This window comes from Pseudopodoces humilis, chromosome 4 (genome assembly GCF_049639895.1).
Source record: "Pseudopodoces humilis isolate 2021_Gansu_Grassland_sample_001 chromosome 4, ASM4963989v1, whole genome shotgun sequence".
Taxonomy (NCBI): domain Eukaryota; kingdom Metazoa; phylum Chordata; class Aves; order Passeriformes; family Paridae; genus Pseudopodoces; species Pseudopodoces humilis.
Window position 1 is genome coordinate 35,987,463 of NC_142203.1, and position 18,145 is coordinate 36,005,607.

Here is an 18,145-nt window from a genome sequence, read left to right on the forward strand (position 1 = left end):
TGCTCTGCGGCGAGCGGATCCTGGCCGAGACGAACAGGCGGAGGAGGAGCAGCGGAACGCGACAAGTGGCACTAGGTGCGAGGAGCTGCGGCGGCTCTCGCACGGCCCGGCTGAACTGCGGGACACCGCACCTGCTTTCGGCAGAGGCGCCTCGGTGCCTTGCCAAGCCACGCAGCGCCAGGTGGCGCGGGAGGAGCCGCTTCGCCGGCGCCGTGGCCGGGCTAATGTCACCCCGCGCCGTTGCTGCTCCCGCCGCCCCACGGGGCCGCTGCCGTTAACGGAGCTGCGGCGGGTGCGGGGAAAGGGACGAGCATCACCGAGGAGAAGGCGGCCCAGCACCCCTGCCGGACCCCCGGGAGCGAGAGCCGGGTCCGCCCCCAGCGCCGCTCGGCCGCCATACTGCGGGGCAACCCAAACTTGTTACACACGGGCACCAACTCCTCCTCCTACGCCTGCCCTTCCCGCCGCCCTGCCCCCGCCGCCGCAGGAGGAGGGGGCTGCGCCGGCCCAACCCCAGCCGCGGGGACGGCGCCGAGGCGGGCGGGGGCCGCGCGAGGGGAGCGCCGCAGCCCCCCGCAGGTAGGAGCGCCCGGCGGGGCGGGCTGTGCGCCGGCCGGGGGAGGAGGAGACGGCGGCGGGGGGCGGGCAGCGGGCGGAGGGAGCAGGAGGCGGCGGCGAGGGAGCGGTCGGCACTGGGGCAGCGCCCGTCCGTGCCCGCCGCGCCTTCTCCCGCCGAGGTGGGTGCGGGGCTGGGGCACCCGGCGTGGGGGTGGGCGGCTGGGCCGCACCTACGGAGCGCAGTCGGTCCTGCCGCCTGGCGGGGCCCGGGCCGCCGCTGGGTTCGGGTGGGGGACGAGGGCGCTGGCAGCCCCCACCCGCGACTCGGCCGGAGCGAGACGGAGAGGAGGAGCCTGCAGCAGCAGCAAATGAGCGAGGGCTGCCAGGTTTATAAATCTGATTTTCCTCCCACCGCTGCCGAGCCCCGCTGAGTCCGGCGGGAGCGAGCGCCCGCCCGCCGGCTGCGGCTCCGCCAGGTGCGTGCCCGGGGCGGCGGTCGGGCCCCTGCCGCCCGTGCTGACCGCACCTGCCCTGGAGACGGGGGCTGGGGGCGCGCCCGAGGGTGCTGAGGACAGATGAGAGGCGCTTTCGCCCGGTTGAGAAGCGGTCGGTTTCCAAGGGCCAGCAGCCCAGGTTGCCAGGAGTGTGTCCGGGCGCTTCGGGGAGGCCGCTGTCTGCTGGGAGCCGGCGTCCCGCATTCAGCGAAGGGCAGGACGCGGTGCTGGGTGTTTGCTGTCGGGTGACCGGCTGCATGTATTCTGAAGAGCTGTTAAGTGCTGTCTTATTTTTCAGCTGTCAGGAGAGTTTAAATCAGGTCTCCACAGAGGTGCGAGTTTATAGGGTGCTGGTGAAGAGAGAGTTTTCTGTCCCCGTTTGCCCCTCAGCTAATTCTGAGGGGATATCTTCACCGCTTCCCGGAGGTGCGGGTTGTTGCATGGTATTTTCCGCGTATACAAAACTACGCATCATGGGCGCTTAAGGGAGAAGGATTGAGTGGATGACTGCAGCCGTGGTAACTTCTTTGTTGCAGCTCCTTTCTATTACGTGACTGCCTTTAGCAGGGAGGGGAACAGGAGCTTGATCGCTGCCCTGGTGTGGGAGGGAACCTGATGGATCTGTTGGTTGAAGGGATTTTTCAAGTCTGCTTTTTGGTTTAATGCTGAAGCATTTTCCTATCTTCGTTCATGTCTTTATTATCATGTACCTCTTGTGGGGAGTTAGTTCGGCTGAAAAATGTGAAACATCACGTTTTAAGTTTATAGCACCCAGGTGCTTCTAGTAGCTCTGGAAATCAGTGTAATAATAAAGCCTATTTTTTAAAGAAAATTCCTACAGTAATTAGCACACGGCTGCTGGCTGCTTTGTGCCCATCAGGCTCAGAAATAGCTACTGATGTCATACTCCCTTTTGGATACCTGTATGGAGGTTTTGTTAGAGAACTGTTTAATGACTTCTTTTATTAGAAAGAGTGCGAGCTCAGGCAGTTACGCAAGTGCGCCTAAAGGAAGCTGTGCTGGCTGCATGGATGGCGAGTGTGGAGGCCGAGCCGGAGTGGGAGTATCGTTTACAAACTGAGTTAGAAAGGAGCATTGTAAGAGAGACCCGAGTGGCTCCTGTCGGGTGAAACACTGTACGTACCCTGTTCCCTGCTGTGCGGGGAAGAGCCTTAGTACAGTGTGCTGCCTGGGATGAGCAGGCTATGTATGGATGGCCACTCACCATTCTTTCCGGTAGCAGAGATGAGGTATAGGTGACTTTTTTCCACTGGAAGCGAATGAGTGGCATGGCAATGTGTTACTGCATGTATATTCTTAGAGGGAGAAAAAAAAAAAAAGGCTTTGTAAATGGGGAGCTGGTTTGACTGATGAAGTCTGTCTTTACTATGATCTCTTAGCTTGCAGAGGAAGTATTTTACCATCTCTTCCTCCTCTCCTGAAGCAATTACTTTATACACCTTTTTCGATGGTCAAGGATTGCTACAGAGTCTGCTGACAAAAGCTGCTTGCATTCATACCTACCAAAATATGTCTATAGTTATTCTTTAAATTTCTTGCCTTTTTTAATTTTTCTTTTTTTATATAAGAAACAAAAGCCATTGTAGTTAGTGGGGAGGGAGGTAGCTACTTCCACAACAAATGAAGTGTTTGATGCTAACTGTTCTATTTCAAAACTGTAACACTGATTCATAGGTTTTTCTGGACACTCTAAGTACAGGTGTGCCTACAGATTTAATACATTGTGTTGCCATCTCTTTGCTAGTATAATGATTCAGTCCCCTCTCCTCCCCCCATCCCAGTCCCTGCATAAACAGCTATTACACTGAACACTTGATAACCTTTTTTGTTAACCTTGTGTGGATACAGCAATACCCTGCCAAAATATGTGGATTTATATCACTTAAAGGTCCTGCAGGAAGGACCTCTGGTTGTCCTGGCACATCCCATATTGGCCTGCCTCGTGAGTAGCTGAGCTTCAGAGTTCTCTGCTTCACGCAGCCTTTTGCTGGGGAGGAGCTGGAGAACTTGAGAGGATCTGTCATCTGCTGAGGGCCACTTGGGTGGAGTTGAAATCTGCACTGTGCTTGCTCTGCAGTGCACTCCTGCCCTCTCTCCCAGCTGTCTTAGGGGGTGTGTGCCAAATGAATCTTTTCGTTTTAAAATACATTTTCTTAGCTGTTTTCTTGCAGTAAGGCAAGTGGGAGGTCTCTTTCAATCATGTCAAAATTAATTCTTGTGCTGAGATGCTAGCATTAGATGTAATACTTGCATATGCCACCTAGTTTGCAAAAGGTGTTGGATAAGTTGATAGGTGGTTGTGCCATAATCTGATTTTTAAAAATGTAAATTAGTTGAAAAGCAGTTTCTTAAGGTATATGACCATGAAAGCATTTATGAATGGGTGGTGATCTATTATGTTTCTTATTAAACTAAAAATCAAGTACCTGTAGATGTGACTGAGACAATGTTTCACAGTGTTTTAAATTCTGGGTAGCATGTGAGAATAATGTTGAAGATTTAAAGATGACAACAAAAACAAGTAAAGCAGATAGTAAACTTTCATTGTGATAATATTAAACAGTTTGGTGGGAGAGTGTTCTCTGTTATGCCATGTACTCAGTTGCTGTTGGCCATGTTAATTAACTGAAGAAAGGTATGCTCAGTTGGGAACCTGCATAATAAACAAGAAGCTGGGAAGTGCTTTTGGCTTTTTGTTTGGTTGCTCTTTCTCTCAAGTTTTCTGCCTCCTTTTTTCTAACTAGTCATTTCTCTGATGATAAAGCAGTGTTTTATAAGGCCTTCATCTGGCTTTGCATAGCAGTCTTGTGCTTGAGTGTCTAGGTAAAAGAAGATAAAGTGTCTAGATAAAAAAGAGTGTCTAGATAAAAGAAGCATATTGAAAAGAATGATAAAAGTCCCCCTTTACTTGTGCCTTGAGTTTTGGAAGCTGAAGTGGCTGAAGAGTAGCTTTTCAGCAGAGCATACAACTGGTTGAGTAGCAAAAAGAGCTTGGGAAAACCAAAAGGCACTGCTGCAGTTTCCATTTGCAGTTAACTTGACTGTGTTTTGGTATAGCTGTGCAGGCTAGATGTGGAAGCTGTTTTGTTTCCCTTCTGATACGAGGGTTTTGTCCTTGTTTCTCAGATGAATTAATGAAAGGATCCAAAAATTACTTAGAATGTTCCCATAGCTCTTCAGCTATAAAGAAAAAAGCAGAACTTCCTATTTCAGACTAATGTGTACTGTCATCTTGGATTGGGAAGTTACAGATCTTGCTGTCCAGAACTGGATTAATGAGGTCTTACATTTAATTGTATTTTGGCCAAAAAGCTTTCATAGTCTTTTATTTGCCCGTAAAGTTCCAGGAATGCAAAGTCCTGTTTGGCTTCTGGAGGTGTTGCTGTAGCTTGCCTTCACCATGAGGGAGGATACTGCAGTAAGTTTGTTGAGCTCTGCTTCTAGCCAAGAGTGTCCAAGAGCTGCTCTGTTTCCTCCTGCTCCCTGTAACACCAAGTTGTAGTGCAGCAAGCTTCTGGGTATGTTAGTGTTTCTGAAAGCAAAATTAATAAATGCACCAGAAGTTCCTTCTACTGGGTGTAGGGCTTTCTCTTTTTTTATGGTGGAATTGAGGATGAAAAAAACAATTGTATTGAATGGAGGAGCATGAATGTTGTTTTCAGTACTGTAACTCTTGAGACTTTAGACACGTAAGTCTTTTAAAGCACCAAACAGCAGCCTTTACTTCAAGACTTTGTTGTTCTGTACTGAGGGGGCCGGTTCTTGTGGCCTGTGGGGGGAAACAAAACAGATGGTAAAATAAAAAAAACCTGTAAACAGATAAAAAATAATAATCATCTGTAGATGTCAGCAGATAAGGAACTTAGGAATCTTTGTAAAGACTGTACATATAGTTAATTGAAGACAGTGTATGAAGTTTAGAACCAAGTTTGTTGGTACAAGAAATAGCGGACACACTTTTTTTGTCTTTCTCTGCTCATCCGCCTATTTCTTTTTGTCTCTGTTCATGTACAGCAGTGAGCTCATAATCCACTAGGCATTTTCTGGATTGATCCTCTTAAAAAATTAGTATTAGCCTATATATGAGGCAGGCTAAAGAGGATTGAACACTGCTGCAAAATTAGTACCTGTTGGCCTCATTGCAAGGACAGGCAGGTTCCCTGTTTCTTGCACAGAGCCTGGTTGTGGCTCTGTGCAAGAAACAGAAACCCTGTTTCTCTGCAGGGTTGTACAGGCTGAGCAGATGTGTAGGTGATAGAGCACTGGTATGGAAGTGACTTGGAAATATATGGAATTAGCAGACTGGAAAACTGTGATATCTTAGTGCATCTGATTGCTTAGCTGGGAGACAGAAAAGAATATGCAAAGCAGGGGAAGGTTATGGAAATGGCCAGTTCTACTGGGAAAGCAAGGAGGAGAGGAAAAACTTTTACAGACTTGGTTAGCTCTTTGCTGGTGTGCAGCAGAGAGACCAAAGGTTGTCTGGAAGCTAAAGCAGGTCTGACAGAACTGCAGCAAGGCAAGACAAGTGGGGGCGGCTGGTGTTCCCTGTGCCTGAGTAAAACCTCAAGGTCCACAAAGATTTGCATGCATTGCAAATGGCAAAGCCAAGGAGTTGGGGGGAAAAATGCATGAATTGTGGTTATATACAAAGTATGTATATATATATATATATATATATATATATATATAAATGTATATATACAAAGTTCTTGCTTTGTTGAAGAGTAGTTTTCACTACTTTAAGCCACTTTTTTTTTCCACTTTAAAGCCAGGCTTTAACAGTATTTCTGAGTTTTCTTCCTTCTCCCAATGTAAAGCAGGCTTTCTTCTTGCCCCAAATAATTGATTTATAAGTGTATGCTCAGTTGTTTGGTTTTTTTTAATAAACAAATGATAATGTATGAACTTTGTCATTGAATATACAAAGAGATGTACAAAAATGTGGAGGCTTTTTGTTTTTTTATAGAATGTCTTTGTTCTCATTTCCACTGAAAATGATAATGAGTTATGATTGTGTGTTACTGGAAAAACAATGCAGGATGTGGGGAAGAGACCTAGAGATGTGAAAGTTCTTGGATTTGAATTCTCTCTCTGTGTAAATTTTATATGTTCTGGGGAGAATGGAGCAATACAGACTTTTTAAAAAACAAAGTGAACATTCAATCGATGTCTTAAATCAGGTCATTGAAGTTGTGCTTGACATTGGTTAGGTTTATTGTAATTAAACTCATAATTCTGGAATACTTGAAAAGGAGCTGTTGTTTGTTTTGCTGAGCCTGATGTGGTCTGGTTAAAGCTTGTGTGAGGACACAGTTAATTCTGTAATGTATCTCCAGAAAATGCATTACTTTACCTTTCTGGTTTGCAGATCGTTTCTTGTGACAATAGGAAGGACTAAACTGGCAATACATTGTGGTGTTTGGGACTGTCATTTGCACGTGGACATCACTGGTTTGTTTTCTAGAGTTACAGTAACTTGCAAGAATGTATGTCAGTACACTATTTTACAGATAATTCTTCTCTGTGCTTTCACCTCATCTAGTAATGCTTGAATTTATTTGGAAGACATTTATTAAGTCACACTTAAGAAATAAAATCCAGTTGTTAATGCAAGCAGAACATCTGACTGTTCAGTAAAATCAGATGAGACTCCTTTTGTTTGTCTGCAGATGTAAGGAAGACAGTTTGTGGAAGGGGGATCATTGGACCAGCTGATCCAATGACAGACTTTGGGACAATCAATACTTTCTCAACCTAATCTTACAAAATTGCCCTTCTTTCTGAGCCCCATCTTGGATGTTCTCAGTAGACTCTGTAATTCAAGCCACTGCAGTGTGGGCCACGAGATACTGCTGTGTCTAAATTTGTATGGTAAGAATTATCTGCAAAGCATTTAAGAAGAGAAGAGTAGTCTGCACAAAGAAGTCAATTATCAGGGCCCTGGTCTGAAACATGGCAAGTTTGTGTGGCTGGAACGTAGCTGAGGCTGGGCATATGCCTGCCGAGGTTGCCCTCTAGTACAGGGACATGCACAAGTATACTCTCCTGATCTCTCAAAAGAACAAGAACGACAAAAATCCAAACCAAACAAATCCACTCCCCGCCCCCCAAACCAACAATAACAGCAAAACTATCCAACCAGACACACACACACAAACCCCAAAAAACAAAAGCTCCCAGTAACAAGCTCTAGGAGTCTGCTAGACAACTGCTGTGCTCAGTTTTTGTTTTTTTTTTTACCCTCCCATATATCTGTTGTTTTTTTTCACAAAAAGTGCCTAAAATGGCCAGAGGCAAGAAATTCAGGCATTCCTGTTTCCACTCAGCAATTGCATATAATTACTAAGGATTTGCAAGAGATATGTGTGCGTGCACAAATCCCCATCTGTGTGTGGTTGTAGATGTACCCCACCTGAAGGGTCCCTTTGTCAGAAAATTATTTGTTGATCAGAGCTGTAGGTGTAAAGAAAATAAGTACCTTTGATGGAAGTAGTATCCCCAGCAAAAAAGCAAAACAACAAAAACCCTGCAAAGCCATTAAAAAGTGTCTGTGTTTTGCTCAGTGGTAGGAGTTAAGTTTTTCTTTCTTGATTTAGATGAGAGAATGACTGCCTCTTTCTTCATTAAATTATTTGGGTTGTTGAAAAATCTACAGTTAAATGTTTAGATGCTTGCCACTGTGGAAATAAATTTACTGCTCAATTGAATCTGATTTAGGTTTTACTCACCATCAATGAAATTGATAAACTTCTTTGAAAGGTCACCCTGATTATCTTTTAGGTGAGACTTAAGAAGTCATTTCACTTCCTTTGTGCCGGAACTAGTTGTGAACGATTGTATGATAAATATGTGAGATCTTTCCATAGGCTTAAGAGCTTTTATCTCTACAATTTTCTCTCTCTAAAGAATTAAAAAATAAAAGAACCAGCCCATAGGTATACATTCACAGTATATTAGCTGTTTAAAATACTTGACTGGCTGTTTTTGAGGGTGGATACTACTGAAATAGTTTCTTTCCTCAAATTTGTATGTAACTTTGTTCTAAATGTGTGTTGAATCTTACATTTTATGTGTCGAAGGGATTTATTACTGCAATATCAGATGATATGTGACACAAATCTATTTCATGCAAACATGTGACTGCATAAATTCAATGTGTATATTGGCTTGTGTGCATTTGTTGGTAAGAACACACTCTCAGATGGTGGGACTTGCCTCTTTGGAATGGATTTAAAATAATAATAAAAAAAGGCATCAGTTTGCATTTGCATTGAAATGGGCCTCCTATGTGCATAAATTGATTGTGCATCAAATGGTACATGCTGATATCCAGGAATTCCACTGAGGTTTTTAAGACTCCTTTTTACCCCTCTTTACCACTGACAATCACCAGAGGTAAAAGTAACCATTATTCAGAAGCTGTCTTCTGTTATTTAATTGTTGGCTTTTATGAGAGTTCAGTTCCTGTCGCTGCGTGTCTGCCTCTGGTTTTCTTCATAGCTCTGCTTTCCATCTTCTGGAATAGGATGCAGATTTATTATATGTCAATTGCTTTGGAAAAAGAAATTTCTCAGCAGATTATGAAATGATGCTCTTGATCAGGTGAAGCATCTGATGGCCTGTGTAACCTCTGGTTTCTGCTTAGTTTTAGCTGAGAAGGCAGTATACTTTGAAGATTAATTTGCTGTAGTGTGAGGGATGGTGCTGAAACAGGTTTGGGAGCATATCCTAGGAGAAAGGGCGAGTGCAGCAGAAAGTCAGTTGAGCAGGAGTAGTTACTGTTTGTCTGTGGAAGGTGAATGGAGTCAGCTGTGCTAATTTCTATGCAATAAATGGGCTTTGAGAGTCAAAGGTGCTGATGTGGCCCTGTCATTACAAGGCGCCCGGCAGTGAAGGGAGCTTTGAGGTTCCCACAGAGAGATGTTGGCCTGAATATTTCCATGGCAACAGCCATCCCTTACACATTTATAACCTTTGATTAAAGATACAGAAAGGAGGGGAAAACCTTTTAAAAGTTATAAATGTATAGCTTTAACTAGATCTTTCATTTTAACAATATCCCTTATTTACATTCCTTGGAGTGTGGAGATTTTATAAGAAACACAGCTGTCCTTTCCCCATTTGGTAGACTTCGAGATCACATTTGGGGGCATATGTGATGTTCTGGAGATGGCTATCTGACTTTGATCATAGATGCACTAACATCATGCACCAATTTAGTTGCTATTTATTTACATCCGTGTACGTTGTTCCAAAATTGTACTCTAAGTTTATTATGCAAGGGGATTTGTTACTTTGAGGAAACAAAAACCCTAATTCTCTATTGAATAAGACTTATTTTCAAAGAGGAGGAACATGAGATACCCTGAATTGTAGTTTCTTAAGCAGTATAGTGGCTGATGCACAAAAACCTAACACTGGTGGGGAGAGCAAACTGTTCCTGCAGAAACTTAGGCTTGCTCTTGGTTTGCAAGCTGTGCAGAAGGGCATATTTATGCTTGCTGCATCTTCACATCTCTCCCTCCTTTACCCACCCCTGTGTTCTTAACAGTACTTTTCTTCATGCAGCCGTGGCCAGGTATCAGGACTGCAAAAGGAGTATTCTCTGTCCGCTTGTAATTCCCAGGTGCAGCATGTTGCACTTCCTGAGAATTTTTTTTTACTGAAAAGCAAAAGAATTTTGCCACTTTTCTTAGTTCATCCTTGTGAAGAAACAGTGAATTGCTTTTGGATTTCATGTTTGTGCTAGAAGAAGTTGAGCTATAATACCTGAACTGATGCAGTGGGACATTTGCAGAGGGATGAAATAAAACTGTTTCTTCTGTGCTTTTGCTTTGAGATACTGTTAGGCTTTCTTTTTGCTTTGGACTAATCAGGGCTGACTCTGTGTGAGGCCATTGCTGTCTTGGTGAGGGAGAATGACAGATATTTTGCTGGGACTGCATGCAGAGTCTCTCCAGCATTTTGTAGTCACTTCTTTTGCAAGGAAGAAGTGTATAGCATAGCTGCCACTAAGCTTAGTGGTTGATAGTTTAAATGGACAGAATTGCCTAGGGTTCCAAAACAAGGAGTTTTAGTGCTACAGATGTGTTGGTCCGTCTGAATTGCTAAGGCTTAGCAGACTCTGTGGTTACTGAGAGCCTCATGTACTGCTTCTGCCTTGACCATGCAGCAAAGCACCTTTCATGCTGCTCTTGTACAGATCCCTAACATTCCTTGAGAGAGTTTTTGGTACTGAAAGTTGGTTACTGTGGAAAGGTCATAGTGGCTGTGAGAACAGGACTGGAAAGTTCATGATGCTGGGAAATTTAGAAGTTTCCATTACTAAAGAGATAAGAAAAAGAAAACTTGGAGGAAAAATTAGAAGGTATTGCAAACTACTTTTTTTCATTTAGGCTGCAAAAGATATTGATACTGTTACTAATCTGTGTAATTTTTTTATAAATTCCTGTGTAATGGGAATGGTTTACAGTGACTGTTGTGATATGAATAAGTAGTTCTGGTCACTCTGAAATAAGAGATAACTGTTGTCTGCTTGGGATCCAAGTAAAAGCAGAAAACAGGTTTTTGGGATATCAGGACTACATGTCAGATGGACATGGCAGCATAGTTAGAGCATTTCCATCCATTTTCATGAATTAGAAATATGAGGTTTAGCACTAGTCGGTGTGGATTTGTCTTTTTTCAGTAGACAGAGAATTAGGCATTGGTTTGGCAATTTTTGGTTTTAACCAGAGTTAAACAGATGCATTTTAAGGCCAAATTAACTTTTGGATCAAGTTATTCTACCACCTGAATTCAAGACATTATGCAAGTGAATATAGTTACATCCATGAAGAAGAATCCATGATCATTTGTCTTCTGAGAGAAGAGTGCTGTCAGTGAAACACCAAAATCACAACCCCCCTCTCTGAGGTTTTGTTCTGGCGGTAACCACATGAGAAGAAAGTTGTGCTGTTTTTGTCAGCTTCTACAGTGTGACAGAACATTCCCATAGCAGTGTTACAGTGCCAGGAGTCAATTGGGGTAATGCTTGAGAACAGAATACATTATTTGTTAGCTAGCTTTTCTGTCAGTTTCAGCTAAGATTCTAGCCACTATTTTAGGGTCCTGAAAACTTGTTTGCAAGCTTTGTGAGGGTTTATGTCCTGTGTCACTAAGAGATAATAAAACCAAGGAATATCCAGATAAATAACATTGTTTGAAACTGCATAAAAGTGAGACGGAGATGTGTAGAGGTGAGAATCAAGTGGCTTAAAGGATACTTGAAAGCATGTGTTAGAGTTTAAAGATGGGTATATAAAATGCAGAACAGACTGATGATCTGAGGATGTGCTTCTGGTTAGAGAGGTGCTGTGGCAGGTCTGAACTTGAGTATTCAGACCGTGATGTTTGGGCAGTCTTTGAACAGTTCACCCTGATCCTGGAATGTCTGCATGGATAAAGCTCAGCTGGAATAGATATGCCAGAAGATAATAGATAAGATAATACTGTATCCTTTGTTCAGGAAGGATAGAAGGAATAGAAGGTAGTACTGCAGCCTTTGTTCAGGATTTGCAGGTTTTTATGTGGGCTTCTGAAAAATGTTTTAATGATCTCACTAGGAAGAGCAGTGTGGATTTTTAATGTAGTACTCACATTACAGCCAGTAGCACCATAAAAATGTTTGGTTAGATGTCCTTGCAGGATTGCTGCTGTAACTTCAAAACTTCTTCAGATGTGATCGAATTACTTCAGCAGGCTCTTTTGAGACTCTTCATGAGGTGGTGAAAATCCTTTGTGGTTGCATGAGTTCAAGATGTTCAAGCCTTGAGATTTAAGACTTTATAGAGTTGAAAATTGTAAATGTAGCTGAGATTCTGTATTTGGTTACTTAGGCAACATGCTATTAGTATTTTTCTTTATACATTGCCCCTGAGAATGCCTTCTGTTCAGACAGGTGAACCTTTGGTTAGGGTTAAAATTAATCAAATATTAACAGTAAAGCCACAAACATTTTTTATAGGCCATAATATCTGAAGGTGGCATATAATAAGATTCTTGTGGAAAGCAAGAAAAATGAAGTTTTATTGCTGAGATCCTGACAATAATGATGGATATCAATTTTAGCATTCAAAGAGGGAAAGTACAGTTTTGAGCCACTGTGTTTGTTTTGGCAAGCCATTTTTTTTTAAATGCATTGATGGAACTGTTTGTACTGTCATGAGCCAGAACAATGTCAGGTGGGTACTGACTGTACTGGAACAAGCAACTTTAGTGTTTCCTGAATCATCCTGAGCAGAGGAATGTGAAGGACAAAACTGTAATAAAAATGGATGATTATTGCTTTTCATTGAAAGAGAAGCTGTACCTAAAATTCAGTTTAGTTTAAATTCTTTAGATTTAATTTCCTTTACTCCAAAGGAGTTCATAAAAACAATAACAGATACCTTGCTTTTGGAGACAAATATATTCCATGGAACTTAGAAGTCAGGCTTCATTAAAATTAAAATCACTTTAGTCTAAATTTTAATATCTAGCTGGTTAGAAATTGTTTTAATCTAAATTTTAGATGAAGACTGCATAGATAGTTACAGTTGGCATAGTGTGTTTTTAGTGACTGGTAAATTTATCTGGTTATATAAATCAGGTTACGTATGTAGGTATTTCTAGTACCTAGGACAAAGACATATTGTATATAAAGCTTGTTTTTCAGTTGCTTAAAATTCCTAATTCTATCATGTACAACAAATTACACACATAGCTGTTTGTTCTCTTTGCACATTGGCACAGATTTTCCAGACTCATCATGCTGAACCAGTAGTGGGATTTGTGCCAAAGGGTTAAGTGTATGGAATAAGAGGGAAGGCATGCAATGTCCAGGACAGCACCAGCAATGTGATGATGGTATTTTCTGGGGCTCTGTTGTGATTTGTACAGTCTGTGTAGCAATTGTTCAAAAGCTTGTATTTGTATTAGTACTTGGAGTGCATGCATTTGTGGCAGAGGCAAGGAGTAGGAAGGTAAAAGCTGTTAACTTTTCATAAAATGCACAGCAAGATGCAGAATTCATGAGATGCTCTGTTGCAGCCTAACTGTCAGCCAGTGAGTTACCCATAGGAGTAAAGTACTTGTGCTTATTTTGGGGTTCAGCTTTGTGGCAGGTGGCAATTGGAGTTGACTAAAACAGCTGAGTGTTTGCTGTGGTAATTGTGGCATGTGTCTGGACTTTGGCTGTAACCCCCTGCTCAGCTCTTTGGCAGGAGGACAATGTGATCTGGTCCAAAGCCTAAGGTCAGCTACTCAGGCTTTTACATCTCTGAGAGGCATGTGGAACAGCCTAGCTCTGAAAATTCTAAAGGGGGAGAAGCTGTTTTAGCAGGGAGGATCAGTAATGAAGCTTAATGCTTCTTCTTGTGGCCGTCTGCAGAGCTGAAAACGTGTTGGTGAGGTTCAGTGTTCATCGTGTAATGGCTTTGTACTTGGGGGTCATGTAGACATGCATCATAGTTGAATACACTGATTAATCGAGGAAGTGTTTCTATTGTGAACAGGAAACACTTTAAAACCTGAGGTTTTCATTAGCACTTCCCCTTCCCTGTCTAGTGTCTGTATGATGAAATACAGGGATTTATTTACTTTTGGACTTGAATGCCTTAAACATTTGGCAAAACTTTCTTGTACACAAGGTTTCTTTATCTGCTTACATTGCTGCCATGTTTCTTCAAGTTTCTCAGGATGCCTTGATCATTTTCAGGATATAAAGCAGATCTTATTAATTTTTTAATCAATTTTACTTAAAGAGTAAAAATATTTTACTTTTGGATCTCCCAAAGCAAAGATTTCTTTCTCCATTTTCAGAACTTTGCTTTAATTTTAATTCCTGATTTTGTTTGAGTTTTGGAGTTTGTGTGAAAATGTTGACAGTTTTCTGTGTTACTGTGATGTGACATGAGGCAAAGACAGTTTAATATTTTGTAGCTGATGAAAATGTGAGCTTTAAAAAACATTCGGGAAACAGAGAAGAAATATAAGTGATTCTTTTGAGAGGTTGAGGAAGTGATTATGAAAGTTTCAGAAACTCTCTTCCAGGAGTCAAACTGTTCCCGAGAAAACCAAATTAGGTAGTTCCCTTTATGTAAAAAAGAGGGACTTGGAGATTGTGAAAGGATGGTGTTTGTCACTTTCACAATTAATGAGTTCCATTTTCTACAAAAATCTAAAGACTTCAGGCCCAAGTGTAATAGATGGTTTTATAGTGCTTCCAGGGCTGTCATATTCTGGTGGCATTTGAGGGCCCCAAACAGGCAGGTGTGTTAAAACTTTATGGTATCTAAACACCAGTGGGAAACATGGTCACTGCCATATGCAGTTGACAGCATAGTTTGAAACAAGAAGAAAGTGAGCCTCATGGTAGGAGGGGAAGCAGAATTTTGAATTTTGAGAGGCCCTGCTCCTTTGAGTTACTCAACTTTGCCTTTGGCTGTTTTATCTGAAAATGCTTTCCAAGTAAGTCTTTCTGCGGAAGTGAATCCCAAATGCTTGGAGGAGGGAAAGGTGGCAGTAGCTGTTAGTTTATTGAATATACAGCAAAATTAAGGAGTGTGGGGCAGGGGATATGAGCGTTAGCCACATATCTGAGCTGTGTGGGACGGACCTCAAGAGTGGATAGTAAGGAAGAGTGTGGAGTTGGGAAGGATAGAAAACTGGATAAAAAGAAAGATGTATGTGTTCTTACAGAAAAGGTGATTTTGGTGTCTCTTTGAGAAGGAAGATGTGGAGGATCCTGTCTAGATTTTCAAGCAAGTGTGTCATGTGAAGAAAGAAGGTGACTTGCTCTGAAGAAATGCATCCATGCAGTTTCTAGATGTTGGTGTTTCATTGTGGGGTGAAACTACAGTGTGTGCTACCAATCTGATGAAAGCTGAAATAGATATTATTCTGATTCACTCATTACCTTCTTGGTACACCCAATGCAAGTATAGTAACAAAGCCCATGATCACGTTTTTCTTCTCTATCCCTCCAATTTACTGAGAAATAGATAACTAGTTTTATTTTCTGAGGTGTTTGTGCAGAGAAGTAAATTCATCACATTTTGTAAATCTAGGAGAATTTTACTGTTATCCTTCCTATACCAGAGCATTAGAACTTGCAAACCTACTGCTACTGATTACCGTGTTCACACCATGATAAAAATTTAAAGATTATGCAATTGATTATTGCTTGTGGTTTTGAATCTAGGTATACCAGTCATGTTGGGAGTTCATTTCTACAGATGGATTTTCCCTGAGGTTTGAATTCAGGCTGCACTGATTGATCCTTGGCATGGCCGTATCAATACACCAAGTCCTAATAGGCAGCCTAATAGAACTGGGTTTTTAGAGGGCAGCCTTATTGGCATATGGCTCTCATTATGGGAGAGTACCACATCTAAAGTCATTTTAGTTCTTGATGTTGCAGTAGTGTCTTGTGGAGATGGTGCAATTGCTCCAGGGAGAAGATGGAAATGCCTCACATCACTCAGCTGTCCTCCTGCTGATTAAGGAGTGACACTGTCCAAGATGCCTTTAGGAGGCAGGCAATTATTTTCAGACTGAGAGGTGTTAACCAAGAACTGAAGCCTTATGGGAACAAAGGGTAAGCAGGGCTGGAGAGGGGAGAGGCTACTTGTAAAACATTTATTTTGCTGCTGCTTAGTACTAGTCTCTTTAGAAAGGGTTTCCATTTACATGGTGAAGCATTTAGCACTTGTGAGATGACTGTGTGAAGAGCTAAATGTCTTCTGTTTCATATTATTTATCTTTACACTTGCTCAAATGTGGAACAACCTAATGCTAATTGGCATCCTGTTAGTGAGACCAGCACATACGCTTTTTTCTTTCTACTCATTTCAGATAGTATTAGGGGGTTTGTTTTGGTTTTATTTTAATATTGATCCCAAATCTAGTTTTAAGCAGCAAAGCGATTTATATCCAGCAGGCTGCTGCCATGTAGTCATTATTTTTGTGGCAGACTCATTACTTGATGACAAAATTCAGGGCATTGCCAAGTGCTCAAGGCAACCTTTTGCTACGGTCCTTCTAATAGGGCTCTGAGAACAGCCATGCAGCTTGAGTTGCAGGTAAGAAATTAAATTTTAGATACTTTGTTAGATTCAGTAAACTGAAAGCTCATTTAAAGATGCTTCTAGTAAATGAGTTGTCACAATAGGGAATAATTTAGTGGCAGCAGAAAAGAATTTTTTAACTTGTAAAATGGTGTAATCTAGGCTCCAAATGGGAGAGGTTTACATAGTGTTGTCACTGTTGACTGGTCAGTTTCATTACATTAACATTAACTAACAATGAAGCTGAATTTCTTAGCAGGTTGAAGTTGCCTAAGCTTCAAGTCGAACTGAGTCATGTTGCCTGTGTAGAGATTAATTGTAAGTTTTCTTACGTGTATGTATACATTGGGATCTCTTTCTGTGACTAGTTTTTATAATTTCTGTAATAGCTTTCAGGTTCAGCTGGAGACGTATGTAGGTGTAGCCCCAAAGAATAGCAATGGCTGAGTAAGTGCCTCAGTGTGGTCTAGTAGAAACTACTGGGAAGCTGTTTTCTTTTTGTTTTTTGTTTTTTTGTTTTTTGGTTTTTTTTTGTTGGTACATTATTTATACATTCTGCATGTTTTCTACTGCCATACAGCTTAAATGTGAAGGTGCCTATTTTGTGTAAATTGTAGCTGAACAACTGGCTGCTTTGTTTACACTTAAAGTGTGCAAAACTTTAACTTGAATCTTGGGATTTATTTTGAAGACATCAGGCTTTGATGTGATTTGTAGAAACATATGCAGAATACTCTTTGTTTACAAAAGTGAATGGCAGTTGCATATCAGTATTTTTTGCCCAAAGACATGCTGAAGTTAGATGAATAAATGGGGCATGGAATGACAGACACATCAGTTGCGCTTGTTCTCTTGAATGTATTATTGCATTTTCTGGTTATTGCTTCTGAATCATGCCAGTGCTTTTTGCTTTTTTATTAAAACTTGTGGTATGTATTGCATAACTAGCATCTGCTTTTTCTGGTTCCGTGATTTTAAAAATCTAACTGTACCTCGATCATCATCATCATCAGTGAAAAACACTTGAATAAATGAACAGGATGCATTCCACACAAATGCAAAATCAGTGGGGTGTTGTTTGGAAATATGTGTAAAACAAAAGGAAAACCAAGAATAAAATCTGCCTTTTAGAAGACATCGGAATAATCTTTTATGCTTCTAAAAGATCTCTTTTCTTTAATAACAAGAATGTATTAAATACCGAAAAGATGCTGTTACATTTTAACGACATTGATGCTTTATCTAATAAAAAAAAAACCAACAAAATATGTGGGAGTGAATCTGTGCATTTGAGAAGCTAATAATTGAAGAAACTTACCTGGTACTCACTTTACATGTATATTTTCTTCAATATTTTTAAAGCAGATTCAGAGAAAGGAATGCTTGTCACTGAGTTGTTTTGTGGTGGTTGGGTGTGCAGTGCTATCTGAAGTTTGGCATCTTGAAATTTTTTCCCCTTCTATGACAGAAAAGGTGTGTGTATATATATATGTATGTTTATTCCCAGGGAGATCAGCAGATAGCAGACTAAATAGAGATGGTGACATAGTGTGCAAAATGGGGAAGGATTTTACAGCAAGTGAGATGGTGGTAAACACAAGGAATTAGATACCTCTCTTGAGGAAGCCCATCTTTGTTGGGAGGGGAGACTTTCCTGAGGTATGTGGCTGAGTAGATGGTGTGCATAGATTAGTGTGCAGGGAGCACTGGCTGGCTGCAGGCATAGGAGTAGAGTTTGACCTGGTGGTGGTAGGTCCTTCAGGAAGAGTTTGCCACAGCAGGTTTTCCTGGTTCTGGTTTAGTTTTGGAGGCTGCTGGGAGATGAGGATTGTTTTTGTGGGTGCAGGTGGTTTTTCTTTGCAGTCAGTTGGAGTGATTTGAGAGGGTGGTCCCATCTATCAGTGGCAGATGTGTGTGATACAGACTTGCTTCTCTCCTGAATGGCTGAAACCTGGCACATGGCATAACTTTCTTTGGGGAATG

General features: G+C 41.7%; 1 protein-coding gene across 6 annotated transcripts in view; it reads left to right on the top strand.

Annotated features, from left to right (window-relative positions):
* Positions 1-516: 516 nt before the first annotated feature.
* The window catches only part of SEMA4D (semaphorin 4D), a 111,195-nt gene continuing 93,566 nt past the window's right edge, over positions 517-18,145 (top strand). For 4 of the 6 annotated variants that reach the window (XM_088054683.1, XM_014258810.2, XM_014258809.2 and 1 more), the window contains exon 1: positions 652-737. The gene's annotated coding sequence lies outside the window, so the exon portion shown is untranslated. Of the gene's footprint in view, positions 580-651; positions 738-965; positions 1,035-18,145 lie in introns of those variants that run through there. The other 2 variants (XM_088054682.1, XM_014258808.2) reach the window with 2 other exon arrangements.